This window comes from Schistocerca cancellata, chromosome 1 (assembly GCF_023864275.1).
Source record: "Schistocerca cancellata isolate TAMUIC-IGC-003103 chromosome 1, iqSchCanc2.1, whole genome shotgun sequence".
In the NCBI taxonomy this organism is placed as follows: Eukaryota; Metazoa; Arthropoda; class Insecta; order Orthoptera; family Acrididae; genus Schistocerca; species Schistocerca cancellata.
In genome coordinates this window covers 131,450,787-131,469,408 of record NC_064626.1, presented here as the reverse complement: position 1 = coordinate 131,469,408, position 18,622 = coordinate 131,450,787, and positions in this window count along the sequence as shown.

Here is an 18,622-nt window from a genome sequence, read left to right as displayed (position 1 = left end):
TATTTTAAATCTGAATTCAGCCAATAGAAAGATGAACGCTTTTGTGCTGATTAATTGGATATCAAACATTAAACTGTAAGTTAAATTTTTTTTTAAATTAGTAGAAATATAATGGGCTAGATTCCATAATTTTAGAGTATCGCGGACAGTACCGAAAAATCGTTAATTACGGATCAAATAACACCTCATTCTTATGGGGATTATCCCTCCTCTGTGCTGGTGCGATAACGAATTTTGTAACTTTAATATAATACGAATTATGGGGGATGGTAATTACAAAAAGTTAATTACTGCGAAACATTAATTAAGACATGAAAATCACTTAATATAAAACCACTGTGCAAGTGTGTTCATATTGTAGCACAGTCTGAATTGCATGTGTGTCTGTCTTGCCTGATTAATTAAACTGGCATAATTAATTTCTCGTGTAATTGCTTTCCCTTGGCGAAACATGATGCTGTCGACAAACGTAAGTAGCCCGGCAGATACGTTTCCTTACCATCTATAATTTGAAACGTCTGTCATCTTTCTGTCTTACTTCATTATAGAGAAAGTAATCTTAGGTTCATCTAAACCGCTCAATTAATTTAGTTCGTATAGGTAAGATTTCAAATTATTCAGAGCGCTCTGCTGTTCCAAACGGTGTTTATTGGGCTTCCCTGTTTTTAGTGTGGTTACAGCAGCCTGAATAAATAACCGCAGGTTGTTTTAGGTGCGAGATGAACTATCTCTCCAGTATTGCACCGAAACCAGTACTTCCGTAGATAGGCTGCGATCATCACAACATTACAGACGAATTTCCATAGCGTCAGAGTTATTCTACGTATTTCGTATGGTTTTAATCTACGAACATGTAAAATTGTAAAATCAGCCATAAACACAGCTTTCCTGTTTCCTGTTAAAAACGACGGTGAAAAGAAAAATAAAACAGCACACTTTCACAGGACAGCTAGGTATGTTGTTTCTGGCAGCCAGTTTAACAGAAAGTTTTAATTGTACAACGTGTTCATTTTTCCAGTGGTTTAGGCTATGCGTTGTCTGTCAGTCGTTGGAGAAGGAATTCATCCACTCGAATCTTTCATTGAATTAGTTTGTATTGAAACAAAACAATTTCAGTAAGATCATTAATCTGTTGAGATGAATTATATCGTAATACACTCTTTTGACTATAATTTCTTGCTATTTTAATGCGTCATCGCCACACTTGGTGATGAACTATACTTTTTGTCATTCTATCCGGGGAGAAACCGAACGGCGCTGATGGTTTAACGACTCCCGACCACACCACGTACAGCCGTCCATGGGAAAAACTCTTCAGTTCAAGGCTCCACGCACTTCAACGACTGGCCCGCAATTTATTAACCGTCATTGCGAATGCAAGGCGGATTGAAAACTAGATACGCTTAAATTGAAACGGTAAGTCGGTGGAATCAGTGGTATTCTTCGAATCAGAACATCCTCGCCTTTGAACCTTCCTACGATTATCGTTGTTTCAATCACGTCGTTCATCAACTTCTTAACAGCGCGTCTTGCTCCATTGCATAGTTTCGGTTGGTTCAGACAGCGTGATATGATTACCACTGATCCGACTTTGAGCAGCAAATTGTGACGTGGCATTCCTGACAAATCTAGTGGATTCAAGAATTCAATTGGATACCTGACGATTTCATCTGGATCGGTAATGAAATCGATAGAATTACATGAATGCAGTTGGCCAGCGATTTGACTTTGAATTTTTACCTTCAGATCGGTTACATCCTTATTTTTGATTACCAAATGGCACTTTCTCCCAACGAAACATGGTTTTTGAAATTTCAGCAGTATTCGGGAACACTTTCCTGATCAGTTCTTATTTCGATGTTGCAATGTGACAAAAATTAGGTGGAAACGATATGCGACTATTGGAAACGTCAGCCGGACTGTTTCCACTGTGAATGTCTAGTAACTGCTTGGAAAACACTTCTACCGATTCGTGATGTTGTAATGCAACTCGCATATTCGTTATTAACTTGAGACTTCTCTCGTATCTTCAAAAAATCGATGACGTAAAGCAAGCGTTAGTTTCACCAGCAGCAAGTGATCTGGGAATGACGGACAGCCTTTGGAAAAAGTCGCCGGCAGGGGATCAAGTAGGTAAAAAGACGAAGGCTAGTAGGTAACAGAAGATATATTGAATTTAATTGATGGAAGGAGAAAATATAAAAATGCAGTAAATCAAGCAGGCAAAAAGGAATACAAACGTCTCAATAATGAGATCGATAGGAAGTGCAAAATGGCTAAGCAGGGATGGTTAGAGGACAAATGTAAGGATGTAGAGGCTTATCTCACTAGGGGTAAGATAGATACTGCCTTCAGGAAAATTAAAGAAACCTTTGGAGGAAAGAGAACCAGTTGCATGAATATCAAGAGCTCAGATGGAAACCTAGTTCTAACCAAAGAAGGGAAAGCAGAAAGGTGGAAGGACTATATAGTGGGTTATACAAAGACGATGTTCTGGACAATATTATAGAAGTGGAAGAGAATGTAGATGAAGATGAAATAGGAGATATGATACTGCGTGAAGAGCTTGACAGTGCACTGAAAGATCTAAGTCGAAACAAGGCCCCAGGAGTAGACAACATTCCATTAGAACTACTAACAACCTTGGGAGAACAAGGCCTAACAAAACTCTACCATCTAGTGAGCAAGATGTATGAGACAGGCGAAAAACCCTCAGACTTCAAGAAGAACATAATAATTCCAATCCCAAAGAAAGCAGGTGTTGACAGATGTTTAATAAGCCACGGCTGCAAAATACTAACACGAATTCTTTACAGACGAACGGAAAAACTGGTAGAAGCCGACCTCGGGGAAGATCAGTTTGGATTCCGTAGAAATGTTGGAACACGCGAGGCAATACTGACTCTCCGACATATCTTAGAAAATAGATTAAGGAAAGGCAAACTTACGTTTCTAGCATTTGTAGACTTAGAAAAAGCTTTTGACAGTGTTGACTGGAATACTCTCTTTCAAATTCTGAAGGTGGCAGGTGTAAAATACAGGGAGCGAAAGGCTATTTACTATTTGTACAGAAACCAGACGGCAGTTGTAAGAGTCGAGGGGCACGAAAGGCAAGCAGTGGTTGGGAATGGAGTGAGACAGGGTTGTAGCCTATCCCCGATCTTATTCAATCTGTATCTTGAGCAAGCAGTAAAGGAAACAAAAGAAAAATTCGGAGTAGGAATTAAAATCCATGGAGAAGAAATAAAAACTATAAGGTTCGCCGATGACATTGTAATTCTGTCAGAGACAGCAAAGGACCTGGAAGAGCAGCTGAACGGAATGGACAGTGTCTTGAAAGGAGGATATAAGATGAACATCAACAGAAGCAAAATGAGGATAATGGAAGTAGTCCTATTAAGTCGGGTAATGATGCGGGAATTAGATTAGGAAATGAGAGGCTTAAAGTAGTAATTGAGGTTTCTATTTGGGAGCAAAATAAATGATGATGGTCGAACTAGAGAGGATATAAAATGTAGACTGGCAATGGCAAGGAAAGCGTTTCTGAAGACGAGAAAGTTGTTAACATCGAGTATAGATTTAAGTGTCAGGAAATCTTTTCTGAAAGTATTTGTATGAAGTGTAGGCACGTATGGAAGTGAAACGTGGACGATAAATAGTTTAGACAAGAAGAGAATAGAAGCTTTCGAAATGTGGTGCTACAGAAGAATGCTGAAGATTAGATGGATAGATCACGTAACTAATGAGGAGGTATTGAATCGAATTGGAGAGAAGAGAAATTTGTTGCACAACTTGACTAGGAGAAGGGATCGGTTGGTGGGGCATATTCTGAGGCATCAACGGATCACCAATTTAGTATTGGAGGGCAGCGTGGAGGCTAAAAATCTTAGAGGTAGACCAAGAGATGAATACACTAAACAGATTCAGAAGGGTGTAGGTTGCAGTAGGTACTGGGAGATGAAGAAGCTTGGACAGTATAATGTAGCATGGAGAGCTGCATCAAACCAGTCTGAGGGCTGAAGTCCACAACAACAACAAACCTTGTTCTCACAATTACGAACACAAATAAAAAAGAGCCGTTGTCAAGTGATGATCTTTCATACATTTCTTAATAGCTGTTTTTATTATTATTATTGTTATTATTATTATTGTTACTTTGCTGAGAGACAACTTTTGTGATCAATTAAAACACGTAACAGCTACAAAAAGTGTTAAAACACGACCTATCATACAAACAGACAGAGTAAATCTAGAGGTAGAAATAACACAGAAAGAAGTAAAATGTTCCTGGAAAGTATGGGGCAGCAACTTGGGCGATGTGTATCTCACATATAGTACTTCCCAAAGACCACTGGAAATTGTTTTTAAGTGTGCGCACTATATGGTCATCTGTGTGCTTCCAAGAAATATAGCAGTCACTAGTGCTACGTGGCGTATATGGGCAGGGTTTCTGTACAAATTAGTCCGTGTTATTGTAGTGACTTTAACTGATTTTGTGCGTGGCTGTTTATTCCTTGTTATGACTGTTCTGGCTAACATCGTTTCGTGCATTCCTTGCAATATTATTGGGCTAAGCCAATTTGTGTTGTGATTTTATGATACACCTGCATATGGAAGACAAACATCCTTTGCGATAAACTGATGTGATAGTGATGGTTATGTTATTAATCCTGATTTTCATTTCCTTCTTCATTTCCATGGCTGTGGGAAAGAGAAATTAGAACCCAATTATTCTGGGCATTGTGTTGTCGAATGTCTAATATAAAAATAATATAATATATATAATAATATTTTTATAATATTTATATAATGAATATTTTTTGAGTATTTTGCGTCGTCCTAAATGCGTGATATTTCTCTATCCTCAGGCATTGCTGATGGCTGACCGATATCTGCTTCATGACTGATTGACCAATTCTGAACAGTATAATAGATGTTTACATACAGGTGTTAGAACTATGATAGCATAAAACTCAAAGGTTAGTCCAATAGTCCGCTGTAGTTGTATTTATTTAAATCGATTGGAATCCAACACAACCGGTTTGGCAACTTTTAAGTTGCATCTTGTGGTATATACAAATGCTATGTCATATGGTATAGAGAGTTGTTACGGAAGGCCGCAGAGTGATAGCGTAGCTGGACATAGCTCTCAGCCTTTTTATCAAACCATCCTCAATGATGAATGTCCAGTTTGTATTAAAATCACGAACTGTCATCACTTAACCGATTAAAATCCTGTGGGCCTATGGGAAGCAACAGAGGATGCCCATCGTAAATGGTATACCGGAAAATATACCATAGTTTACAATGTAACTAAGATACTGCTTCCCTCCTAGACAGAAGGAGAACAGATGCGATATGCCGAAAGTGAAGTTACGTCGAATGTAATAGATAAAGTTCTAACGTCCTCTTTAATGCTGCAATATCTGCATGGTAGAGGTCGTAAATGAGAGTAAAGATTGCTGTAAAGGCATCGAAACAAATGAAGAAAGAATACCGATGCTTAGGTTTGCAGATGGCATAACTGTAATACCTGCCCCCCCCCCCCCCTAAAAAAATTGAGATACTTCTGAAGGACGCTAGAAAATATGGATTTAATACCAAGAGGTAAAAACTAAATGGAAGTTAAGGCAAGAGAGAAGTACTAGGGTGTTTCAGGGAATCAGAAAACGTAAACAATAAAATTAATGTAAGTGATATACAAACCGTCTTAACGTAAATGTGGAGTGGAAAACCTAAATGATGTAATTGCCAAAAACATTTCTCAACGGGGGCGAAACACCTGCTTAGTGCTAAGATTTTAAATAAATTCTTTCTGTTTCCTTTTTTCCATCTTTTTAAGATAATGTTGAGACAAACATATCAAACGAACGTTAACATATTTATTCAGTCCAAAAACATCTACGTCCATTTCAAGTTGCCCAACGTGATCTATGTTCGTTCTTAATTAAGTTATTGCGAGCTTAGAATGCTGTTATAAAACTCATTATTTTCTTCACTAAAAAAATAACGAATATCTTGTTTTTTTGCACGAAGGTGCTACAGAAGGCAGGACGTGAATTGACGAACAGTGATTCCACTATCCGAAATAAATTACTTGTCGCACTGAAGGAAGACATTGTGGCTTTTCTAGTTATGAATTACTCCTGGGACTTCCTAATTTGTGGCCATGAAACCTGTTTAGCAGTAACTGTCGAGGTATCTGCATATTATATTAAGTCATTGTCACAAACGAAGAATCTTTGTCCTGTAACAGCAAAAAGTTTGTATATAAAAATGATCAGGCAGTAGTAATCATATCAGAGAGAAAATTCTGTTTAAAAGCGTAATCATCTGCTTTTTCGGATGTCCAGCACTGATGTCACTAAGTAGACAAAGGTTAGGTGTTGTCAGCTTGACCTTAAATAGGCGGACAAAGTTTTATCAACGTTCTAACAAGAAAATGATTCCATTCTTTCTGATTTGTCTCTAGACAATGAAACATGTTTTCAAGACGTCTCAAACAGTAAATCAATGCGCAAGTTACGAAACTGTACCGGCTGTAAGCTCGTGTAGCACCTTCTTCTTTTGTTTCTTATTCTCGTATCTGATGAGCTGAAAGCTAAGACGCCCATTTCACGAAATACACAAATTTAAGTGGATTGGTAAACTGACTTTAGTGACCATAACGGTGGCACCAACTCTTGGCGAATCAAAGATCTACGAGGGATGCGAGTTTCAACTTGAATCATACATCAATGATGAATTTCGTCACAGTTGTAAGAATTATTTATCTCTGAAAAGGTCAGTTTTAAAAATTATTTGTTTCTAAAAAAGGTAAGCAAAACCATGTTTCAGGACATATCTCCCATCTTCAGGTGCATATTTTATTAAAATTAATACCATCAGAAACCTTGCGACGAAAATTATAGTATGTACTGACTGTGTGTCTCATGTCCTTGTTAGGCGACATTTGACAAAAGTTTCTGCTGACGGGAATTCTGCAACTGTCATTCTTCATTCATGATAAAATCCGCTACAGCTGTAGAAATTATTTATTTCTAAAAAAGGAAAGTACAACCCGATTTCACCACACTTATTCCATCTTCAGGTGCATATTAAAATGTTATGCATCCGAAGATGGGATAATTGTCCTGAAAGCGGATTGTGCTTTTATTTTTAGAAAAAAATAATTTTTACAACTAGGGCGGATTTTGTTACTAATAATAAATATTAGTTGTGGAAATCCGGTCAAGAGAAACGTGTGTTAAATCGTACAGCTTTACATTGGCGTCTGTCCTTTGATTAACATGGAACAAAAGATTGTAATTGCCCAATTTTGGCACTTGGATCAATTATCTTTCCTATTCTACCAGTGTCAAGTAGGAAGATATCGGCTAACTGTGTTGGGGTTTACCGTTTCGTTAATATTATTACAGCGAAACATAGGAAAAAAGACTTCACTTGATAAAATTTTCGTTCCCTCGGTATGTCTGTTCTGACAAAACTAAAAATCGAAAGTCCCTTCTCGATACCAGATGCTCCTGCGAGTCTGCGTGGCTCACGAGTCATGCGACCGGAGTCTGTGGACCTCAGGGGGTAAGATTTTGCTCGTTACAGTGTTCCGGCGAAACATGCAAATTACTCGAGCAACTTGTGCTGGCGGCCGGGACACCTGCCGCGTTATTTCAATGTAATAACACCGGCCGTCGGCGTTGTTAAAGTTGAATGTCGCGCCTCCCACCGCCCCTCTCCCTCCGGCTGCCTCCGCGGTCGCTGTCACCAACAACTTGGTCGGAAGAGGCGTCTGACGGCCGCTGCGGCGTTATTGCATCCTGTCCCCCTCCCCACCCCGCCCCCTTCCCAACACCACCATCCTCCTCTCCTGTCCTCCCCTCACCACTCAACCAACGAGACGACCACAGTCACAGACATAGAGGACAACCAGAATCGGCTAAACACCGAGTACGCGTCACGGGTGTTGCAGCAGTTCCCCTATACGTACAGGGCTGCCAACCTTGTTGTGTAAGGCATGATTTTCTTTCTTTGTATTATAAAGGTCGTGGTCCACGAAACTCTTCTGTTACTGACGTTTCGTCCAGTACTGCGCTGGACATCTTCAGAAGGGTAGCTCCTCCGTGGAGTCTCGCCGACTGACGGATCTCACGTCTGAGAGCGATATACATGCTGCAGAAAAAGGGGCGTGGCCGGAGTTACACGTGATACGCAGAGATGATCCTTAACTATCGATTGTCGTCTTGTCAAAGATAAACCGTTTAGCGATTCTGAATAGCTACTGTCCATATTCCGCTAAGTTTCATGGCCTCTTCTTTCCAATTTAAATTATTCCTATGTTTATATATTTCAGTGGGTTCTATACATAGCTGTGGACAATACTTCGTCGTCGTACATAATTTTTTTGATTCATAAGACTTAACTTCGTGACTTCCTGGCTGAAGAGCATGTTCTGCTACAGCCGATTAGTCTTTTTTTCCCTAGTCGGCAAAGACTTTTGTGTTTCTTTAGCCGTGTACTCACGCTTCTCTTGGTTGTTCCAGTAATAATTTTATCACACATAAACGGAATTTTATATACTCCGCATCCTGACAGAGGAGGGCGTTTATCCTTCACAGATCGAAGTGCTTGACCTATTTTCTTTGTTGGTCTATAAACCGGTCTAATGTGCTGTTTCCTCAAAATCTTTTCGATCTAATCTGTTACTTTTTTAATAAAATGGAGAGAATCTGTATTTTTTCCATCATTGTTTTTCACGCTTGCCCGTCGGAATTCCGTTATTTGGTCATAGAATTTAGTTCACTACTTTCCCCGTATAGCCATTTTTCACGAAAGCCTGCTTTAGGACATGGTTTTTCGAAAAGTAACACACAAGTACAGACGCTTTCATAATAACTCTAATCACTACCCACAACAAAAGAAAGGTATCATAAAATTTCTAGCAGATAGAGCAAAAAGAATTTGCACACCCGAATTTTTGGACGTCGAATTTAAACTTCTGTTTCCCCAGAGCTTGCTTTGCTTGAGTACTTTATGTTTAGAGGCTGCTTCTTTTGCACTCACCTTCTTTTTCTCAGCGAGGAGCAACGCCCCTGACGATGTCCAACGCAGTTCTGGACGAAACATTAGGAACGGTAGAGATTCGTGGACCACAGCCTTATAACCCAAAAAGTTTACCAGCAGGAATATCATCTGGTCGTGAAACCCTTCATTCTATGATTTTCTTTATTTATACGACGGTAATTCAGAAATTATCCTCTCTATAGGTTTATCTTTAATTGCAGCACATATAGGAGATGTATATTAACATCGCTTTTCAATACAGTCACTTTGCTCTTCAGCACACTCGGTTCATCGTTGTACAAACTTTCTGATGCCATCAGTAAAGGTCCTCGGGTGAGCAGCGAGCCATGCTTGCACAACGTGCTTCACTTCCTGTTGCAAGTCGAATCGACGTCCCCTCAATGCCTCTTTGAATGGAACAAGAAAGTGGTAGTCGACAGCGGAAATATTAGGACTATACGGAGGAGAATGTAAGTTTGCAGCGCTACACCGTACAGTAAAGTGAAACATGGACTGTGGGGAAACCCGGGAAAGAAGAGGAACGAAGCGTTTAAGAAGTGGTGCTCCAGAAGAATGTAGAAAATTATGTAGACTCATAAGGTGACGAATGAGAGAGATCTACGGCGAACTGGCAAGGAAAGGAATATGTGAAGAACACAGACATGATGACAGGATGATAGGAAGTCTGTTAAGACATCAGGGAACAACTTCCATGGTAGGAGAGGGGGCAGTGGAGGGTAAAAACTGTATAGGAAGACAGAGAGTGGAATACATCCAATAATTGAGGACGTATGCTGCAAGTGCTACTCTGAGATGTAGTGTCTAACACAGGAGAGGAATTCGTGGCGACCTGTGTCCAAACAGTGGGAAGACTGATAACTATTTAAAAATGTGCTGTGTAGTGAGAGAGAGGATTATACTGTGTTGAGAATGAGTATTTCTGCTGTATTTTTCAGACAGTAGTGAATATACTGACGGAAAAATATCGCAGTATCAAAAACTAAATAATGTAAAGCAATGAAATTTCGGGTATACTTTTGTCTGGTTAACATATTTAAGTCATTAACATTTGCATGACCACAGGTTAATGTAGGGGACGAGATAAGCTACTGCATATGTGAAATGCTGGTACATTAATAACCGGTGTAACTGGCAGAATGTTGAATGCAAGTATGCAGGTGCGCATGCATTGTGCTGTAGAGGTACCGGATGTCAGTTTGTGGAATGTAGCTCCACGCCTGTTGCATTTGATGTCCCATATGTGCTCGATTGGTGACAATCTGGAAGTCGAGCAGCCGAGGTAACATGTCGACACCCTGTAAAGCATGTTTGGTTGTAGTTGTTGTCTTCAGTCCAGAGACTGGTTCGATGCCGTTCTCCATGCCACTCTATCCTGTGCAAGCTTCTTCACCTCCCAGTACCTACTACAACTTACACCTTTTGAATCTGCTTAGTGTATTCATCTCTTGGTACCACGGGGTCCCGGGTTAGATTCCTGGCGGGGTCAAGGATTTTCACCTGCCTCGAGATGACTAGGTGTTTGTGTTTTCCTCATCATTTCATCATCATTCATCAAAGTGGAAAGATTGGGCTGAGAAAAGGTTGGGAATTTGTACGGGCGCTGATAATCGTGCAGTTGAGCGCCCTACAAACCAAACATCATCATCATCATCATAATCATCATCTCTTGGTCTGCCTCTACGATTTTTACCCTCCACGCTGCCCTCCAGTACTAAATTGGTTATCCTTTATGCCTCAGAACATATCCTACCAACCAATCCGTTCTTCTAGTCAAGTTGTGCCTCAAATTTCTCTTCTCCCCAATTCTATTCAATACCTCCTCATTAGTTACGTGGTCTACCCATCTAATCTTCAGCATCCTTCTGTAGCACCACACTTCGAAAGCTTCTGTTCTCTTCTTGGCCAAACTATTTATCCTCCATGTTTCACTTCCATACATGGCTACACTCTATACAAATACTTTGAGAAAAGACTTCCTGGCACTTAAATCGATACTCGATGTTAACTAATTTCTCTTCTTCAGAACGCTTTCCTTGCCAGTCTACATTTTATGTCCTCTCTACTTCAACCATCATCAGTTATTTTGCTCTCCAAATAGCAAAACTTTTATGTCTCATTTCCTAATCTAATTCCGTCAGCATCACCCGACTTAATTCGGCTACACTCCATTATCCTCGTTGGGTTACAACAACGATATGTGGACGAGGGTTATGCTGCTGAAAATCACCTCCTGGAACCGCATTACTTCAAACATGAGGCAGCAGTACGTGGACGGGGATTGTCGTGCAATAACGCAACCCTTTTCGACAGCAGTACTCGTCGTTTGCTCCGAAGTGCAGCCTTCAGGCTGTCTGAAAGCATCTAGTACCAGGCCAGCTCAGTAAAAAAAAAAGGTAAGCACAAATTATCCTGCGGATTGTTGCCACTCCGATCCAGATGTTTTTGGCGGATGTCTAGACGCGTTTGTTTGTGCAAAGCTGTGAGCTGTTTCGGTACACTTCTTGCACAGACGTAATGAAACCCAACTCGGTTGTGTACGATTTCGTAGGCAGAATAAAGACAAATTTGCAGACGACGTGCTCCTTTATCAGCAGCCACTCATCTGTCTACCATTACCATGTCACGTGTACGCTCAATTTTTTCATCATTTGTGACCGTGGATGGTAGTCCGGTTTTTTTCTCATGCGTTAACACTTTTAAGACCATTTTTGAATTTTGCAATCCATTCTTAGACACACGGTTGCGGCAAGATATTGTTCCCGTATAGTTCTGAAAGTCTTTGATCGCTAGCGCCCCCAGTACACCTTTCGACCACAAAAACCGGTTCACTGCTCGCTGTTCTTGTTTCGGACATGGTCTCTCTGCAACAAAATGAAGACACGGAGGGATTACGATCAAACTTTCATAGTAGGACCACAACAGCGTAACAAGAAAATAAACTAGGACACAGGCCATTATGTCAGCAGTATGGATTATTGTTGTCTTACCCTCGTAGTTTATGTAGTCTGACTATACAGGGTCTTTCCGTAAGAGTTTGCAAAAATTTAACAGGACATAGAGGATGCCACACTGAACAGTTTGAGGCAGCGAACCTGGAGTCGGAGATGTCAGCTTAAGGATATGATACGAATAAAATCACATTACTGTTTACTTTTTTATTTGTATTAGTTACAGTTAACTGGAAATACCATCACTGACACAATGAACGTACCATTTGCACTGTATGTTACAAGATGTGTTGAAACACGGCCATCAACCTCATTGCAAACATCACATCGGCGAACAAGTTTCTGACGCACCCTGACAAATATCCCTGGCGTGTTTCGAATCACATCACAGGCAGGTACAGTTCGGCAACTAATTCCATCTCCGTATCCACTGGGGTTTCATATAAAAGGGCTTTTAGGTGTCCCCTTAGTAAATAATCAAGGAGATGCAGGTCACGTTACTTCGAGGTCATGGAATAGCACCTCCCCTTAATCCAGCGACCAGAAAATGCAGCCTTCAGATGGTCGCAGATACCCAGAATGAAGCGAGGCGGTGCACCGTCATGTATCCAAATCCTCTCACGAACAGCGAAGGATACTTCCTCGAACAACTCAGGTAGAACTCTTTGCACGAAACTCAAGTACAGGTGGCCATTCAGATGGCCAGGTCGAAGATATGGCTCTATGACACTGTCGCCTACAATGCCAGCCCAGATATTGACAGCAAAACGTACTTGATGATTTGACTACCACAACGTGAGAGTTATTCATCCAGCATATGGCTATTCCTGCTGTTCGAAATATCATCACGATCAAACTACGCCTCGTCAGGAAAAGCACGGTTTGTACGAAATCTGGTCGATCAATCCAATGTTGGAGCAACCACTCACACAATGCGACCCTTGATGCAAAATCAGTCACAAGCATTGCATGGAGTCGCTGTGGGTGATATGGGTGTAATTGTCGTTCGTGGAGTACTCACCACACTCTAGTATAAACAGAACCCATTTCTTGTGCGATACGACGAATAGTTGTAATGGGGTCCGCTGCAACAGGTTCTGGCACCTCCGCGTCAAATCAGGTGTTCTCGTGGTGCTCATGTCGCCAGGTCCCTAATTTCTTCTTTCCAATGAACCAGTATCCCGCATTCGTCCATCGAAAGAAATAAACACTCGTCGTGACGGATGACGCCTGTCTGGAAATCGTTTCCTGTAAAGCCTTTCAGCAGCGAGAACACTGGAACGTACTTCCCCACACACAGGGTACATATCAATGAGTTCTGCGAAACTGTACCGGTACTGCTCCACTGTGTTGTACTCTATGTCTCTGAATAGCACTGGGTAACGAATGGATCTGTCGTTGATCCATAGCACGTTCTGTCGTGGGACAATGTAAATACGATACAATAGAGCCACCTCATGGATAAATGTAGTAAACAAAACCTGGATCATGACTTCCTCGTAATCAGGCTCGTCTTCATTGTTTCCTTGCAGGAAATAAAGAATGCACATGTAAACAAACAGCACAGTAAGTGTAAACTTGTTTGCATGTTTGTTGCAAATATGCTGGAAAGCATTAATGATAGACAAAGCGGTAGACACGTCTATTCCATATCTCCTTACGCTCGCTTCTCCGACCTCAAGTTCCTTACCTCAAATTGTTCAATGGAGCATTCACTATGTCCTGCTACATTTTTCCACGCTCTTACGGAGGGCATCCTGTATATTACTTTTTTATTGTTGTCCGATCGTGATTTCGGCCTTGGGCCATTTTAAAATACAAAAACTTCTTTACATGCCAAAAGACATCAGACTGATATGAAACACAAGCCCCTGTCGGTAAAGTGTATCTGCTCGTATACAGATTTGGCCTATATGACCAGATACGCTTTCTCGACAAGGGTTTATTTCATACCAGTCTGATGTATTTTGACATACAAAAAAATGGTTCAAATGGCTCTGAGCACTATGGGACTCAACATCTTAGGTCATAAGTCCCCTAGAACTTAGAACTACTTAAACCTAACCAACCCAAGGACATCACACACACCCATGCCCGAGGCAGGATTCGAACCTGCGACCGTAGCAGTCCCGCGGTTCCGGACTGCAGCGCCAGAACCGCTAGACCACCGCGGCCGGCTATTTTGACATACAAATAAGTTTTTGTACCTGAAGATGGCCTAAGGTTGAAATCTCGCTCGTAAAACAATAAAATAAAGATTATTACAGTCAAATGGCGACAGCGTCATTAAAAAACCTTCTGACTGGTTTAATGCAGCATCACGGTTTCGTCACTTCGACCAACCTCTTCAACTCAGTACCCTAGCATCCTAAAACCTCTATTACTACTTGTCAAAATTCTTCTAATCTATGTCTTCCTCTATAATTTTTACCATGTACACGTTCCTGTCCCTTCTTTTTGTTAGTATTTTCGATATGTTCCTTTCTTCGTCGATGCTGTGAAGAACCTCAACACCCTCCTTTCGCATCACAGCGTAAATGCATTGATTCTCTTCTTTCTCGGTGTTTTCACACTACCATGTTGCTTTACCATACAATGCTGTGCTCCAGACGTACATTTCAGGCCTTTGTAAACCCTTGTCACCAGTTTTGTAAACCCTCGTCGCCAGTTTTGTAAAGACCTCATAGTTACTGCTGTGGGGGCCGAGTTGTGACTGTTGTTATGGTAGGCGAGTTTGTGAGTTCGTGAAACGGCTTCTGGTCCAGTACACTACTAAGACAATTTCGTCCTGCCATGTTACACAGCTGTACACCAGGGTCAGGTGCCAGGATAGGAGAATGAAAGTTCTAGAACACTCGAACAAACTAGCAATTTGTTTTCCGAGACAGCAAGATTTCTTTGCTTATTTCGAGGTCTCCAATTTACGTGATAAATTTATCACAGTTCTCATTCCTGCCACTCTTTATGAATTTCATCTTTCTTCAGTTTATTCCCAATCGATACTCGTAAGTCAGTAGACCGTTTCACTCTACACATTCTGTAATTCTTCATCACTTTCACAAAGTATAAAAATATCATCAGCGAATCTTATAGTGATTACCCTGTCACACAAACAACAACATAGAAGAAGAATAGTAACAACAATAAGGCGCATTAAGATTAAGAGTAATATTTATTTCTTCAGGAGATTTAAAGCCATGTTCAAATCGGAAAAGACGATGTAAGAAAAAGAGACTGAAATGTCAGTGACAGTAGGTATTAAGAAAGAACAAACTATCAGTTGAGGGCCACTGTGTCCGAGCGGTTCTAGGCGCTTCAGTCCGGAACCACGCTGCTGCTACGGTCGCAGGTTCGAATCCTGCCTCGCTCATGGATGTGTGGGATGTCCTTAGGTTAGTTAGGTTTAAATAGTTTCGGGGACTGATGATCTCAGATGTTAAGTCCCATAGTGCTTAGAGCCATTTGAACTCTGTGAAACAAGGGACAGGGAAGAGGTGAGGGAAGCGGATGTTGACAAATGTACAGACAAGGCTATGTAAGAGATAGCTATTGTGATAGATATTGGAGTAAAAGCTGTCTTTTGATGTTTGATATGATATTTTGAGGCAGACTGTTTAATAGTCACATGCCTGACAGGAAAACGATTTTAAGAAGGTGACTGTGTTATTTAGTGGCAGACAGAGGATTTTACTTTGTTGAGAGTGAGAATTTCTGCTCTGTTGTCAGACAGCAATAAAATACACTGACGGAAAACATCCTAACACCAAAAAATTGTTAATGTGCAGTAATGAAATTTCGGGAATACATCTGTGTAGCTAACATATTTAAGTGATTAACATTGACACATCACAGGTTAATGTAAGCGCGAGATAAGTCGTTGCAAATATGAAATACCGGTACATTAATAACCGATGTAATTGGCAGAACGTTGAATGCAAGCATACAGACGTTCATGCCTTGTGTTTTACTGGTGCTGGAATCAGTTTGTGGGGTGGAATTCCATGCCTGTTGCACTGGGTCGGTCAACGGTTAATGCTGGAGTTATCACCGCGTGATGTTCCACGTATGCTAGATCGGAGACAGATCTGGTCATCGAGCAGACCAAGGCAACATGTCGACAGTCTGTAGAGCATGCTGGGTTGCAACAGCGGTACGTGAACGAGCGTTATCCTGTTGGAAGGGACCTCCTGGAATGGTATTCATGAATGACAGCACAACAGATCGAGTCACCAGACTGTCGTACTGTTTTGCAGTCAGGTTGCGTGTGATAACCACGAGAGTGCTCCTGCTGTCATAGGTAAATCGCACCCAAGACGATAAATCCAGGTGTAGCTCCAGTGCGTCTAGCAAAGGAAAAAAAATGGCTCTGAGCACTATGGGACTTAACATCCGTGGTCATCAGTCCCCTAGAACTTAGAACTACTTAAACCTAACTAGCCTAAGGACATCACACACACCCATGCCCGAGGCAGGATTCGAACCTGCGACCGTAGCGGTCACGCGGTTCCAGACTGAAGCGCCTAGAACCGCTCGGCCACTCCAGCCGGCTGTCTAGTAAGGAGATAGCTCGGTTGCAGGCCCTCAAGGGTCCCCCCTCTTATCAACACACAGGAATCACTGACACAGGCGCAGAAAGAGCAACAGGCCTCCACCTAGCTGTCACTTGACACCACTCAAGTCCTCAATTGTGTAGGTTTGAGGTTAGTGGAACGCGTGCTACAGGGCGTCTGGCTCTGACCTGTCCTTGAGGTAACCGACTTGTAACAGTTCGTTGTGTCACTGTGATGCCAACTGCTGTTCAGTTTGCTGCTAGAGATGCGTTACGATGCGTCAGAGCCGTACACCGAACGTAATGGTCTTCCCTCTCACAAGGGAACCTCCCCATCGCACCCCCCCTCAGATTTAGTTATAAGTTGGCACAGTGGATAGGCCTTGAAAAACTGAACACAGATCAATCGAGAAAACAGGAAGAAGTTGTGTGGAACTACGAAAAAAAAATAAGCAAAATATACAAAATGAGTAGTCCATGTGCAAGATAGGCAACATCAAGAAGATTGTGAGCTTAGAAGCGCCGTGGTCCCCTGGTTAGCGTGAGCAGCTGCGGTGCGAGAGGTCCTTGGTTCAAGTCTTCCCTTGTATGATAAGTTTACTGTCTTTATTTTCGCAAAGTTATGATCTGTGCGTTCGTTCATTGACGTCTCTGTTCACTGTAATAAGTTTAGTGTCTGTGTTTTGCGACCGCACCGCAAAACCGTGCGATTAATAGACGAAAGGACGTGCCTCTCCAATGGGAACCGAAAACATTTGATCGCAAGGTTATAGGTCAACCGATTCCTCCACAGGAAAACACGTCTGATATATTCTATACGACAACGGTGACGGGATGTGCGTCACGAGACAGGAATATGATGTCGACCCACCTAACTTGCACACTTGGCGAATGGGTAAAAAGATCCTTCTACCTTGCCCGATTTAGGTTTTCTTGTGGATGTGATAATCACTCCCAAAAAAGTGATGAGAACATAACAGTTTGTCACATAACCTGCAACAAAAGAATGCAACAGTTTCACAGTCGCACAGTTTTCCCTGTTCTCTGTTAAAACATGTTTTTAACGTTTTCAAATTTTTCCGTGTGTAGACCGTCAAATCCTGCATATGTCCAAGCAAATCTGAACATGTCCTGGAATTTTGGAGAGCGAAGTTGATTATGTGTGAGTGCCTCAACTTTGATAATTGTCTGAAAATAAAAAATTAAACTTATAACTCGAAGAACGACTTGAACCAAGGACCTCTCATTCTGCAGTTTCTCATGCTAACCACGGGAGCACGGCGCTCCTAAGCTCACACTCTCATTGATGTTGCCTGTCTATCGCATGGACTATTCAGTTTGTATATTTTGCTTATTTCTTTCATAGTTCCACACAACTTCTTCCTGTTTTCTCGATTGATCTGTGTTCAGCTTTTCAAGCCCTATCCACCGTGCCAACTTATAACTAAATCTGAGGGGGGTGCGATGTGGAGATTCCCTTGTCAGTAGTGCCACGTGAACATCCGGAGCCTGGTCTTCTTGCGACCGTACATTCGCGTGACCACTGCCGCCTGCAGTCATGTACAGTGGCTACTTTCCTGCGAAGTGTCTCGTTCAACCTCACTGAGGTGTTGATAATGGCGCTAAAGTCATTCTTGAATGACATCAACTCACCACGTTCATTTTCAAACATGACTAACGCTTATCATCGTTACAGCTTTTATTTAAAACAAACATGATTTACATCCTCATAGTGGTGCTATTAGCTGCGCTCTTATCCTTGTGCACTTTTAAGATGCAGAAACGTGCCATCAAATTCTGTTTATGTCGCACAATTCCTTCTTGGTGTTGCGATTTTTTTCCGCTAAGTGTAGTTAAAGCTATATAAGAGTGAATCCAGTGATTGAGCAGACGATAGACTAATAACGGGTAAGGTAGTCTCTACGCTCATCGGGGCAGCCGGCCACTGTGGCCGAGCCGTTCTAGGTGCTTCAGTCCGGAACCGCGCTGCTACGGTCGCAGGTTCGAATCCTGCCTCGGTCATGGAAGTGTGTGGTGTCCTTAGGTT